This window comes from Gossypium arboreum, chromosome 1 (genome assembly GCF_025698485.1).
Source record: "Gossypium arboreum isolate Shixiya-1 chromosome 1, ASM2569848v2, whole genome shotgun sequence".
Classification (NCBI taxonomy): Eukaryota; Viridiplantae; Streptophyta; class Magnoliopsida; order Malvales; family Malvaceae; genus Gossypium; species Gossypium arboreum.
In genome coordinates this window covers 119672612-119673445 of record NC_069070.1, presented here as the reverse complement: position 1 = coordinate 119673445, position 834 = coordinate 119672612, and the positions used below count along the sequence as shown (strand labels likewise).

Genomic DNA, 834 nt, shown 5'->3' with positions numbered 1-834 from the left:
GACCAATAAAAAAATTCTAGAAAAAAATTAGTAAATAGATATATGAGTCTACATTCAGGAAAAATTTATGGATCTTGATTTTGAGTTTCTTAACTCGAGATATGATTTTTCTTGTAACTGTGACGCGAGTAGCTAGAAAGCTGTGAATGTAGAAACAAATGATTTGAAGTTCTTAAATTGATAAATTATGTTCGGTAACCCCTCAAGCTCGACTCCGATGATGGTCTCGGGCGTGGGGGCGTTACATGACATGCAAATTTTACATTTTGATATCAAGCCACACAATATTCTTCTGGACGAGAACTTTAACCCAAAAGTTTCAGATTTTGGTCTTGCTAAGTTGTACTCAGTAGATGATAACATTGTCTCTCTCACTGCAGCACGAGGAACAATAGGGTATATTGCTCCTAAATTGGTTTACAAAAATCTTGGAGGCATTTCATTCAAAGCTGATGTTTATAGTTTTGTAAGTTGGTGCTAGAAATGGTAGGAAGGAGAAAGAATTTGAATGCATTTGCCGACCGCACTAGCCAAATATATTTTCCATCTTGGATTTATGACCGGTTAGATCAAGGAGAGGACATGGAGCTGGGAGATATTTCTGATGATGAAAAAGTAATGATAAGGAAGATGATAATAACATCCTTTTGGTGTATACAATTATTGCCTTCTGATCGTCCTTCAATGAATAAAGTGTTGAAATTGCTTGAATCTAATGTTGAACTCCTTGAGATGCCTCCAAAACCATTTCATCAACTTCCTCTTGAAACATCACCGGAGGTTTATAACTGTGAGAACTTTAATGATGAGGAAAGTAGGTCATTGTTACTATAA

The 834-nt window shown here is 35.7% G+C and overlaps 1 pseudogene; it reads left to right on the top strand.

Annotated features, from left to right (window-relative positions):
- Window positions 1-250: 250 nt before the first annotated feature.
- On the top strand, window positions 251-834 carry LOC108481667 (rust resistance kinase Lr10-like; annotated as a pseudogene).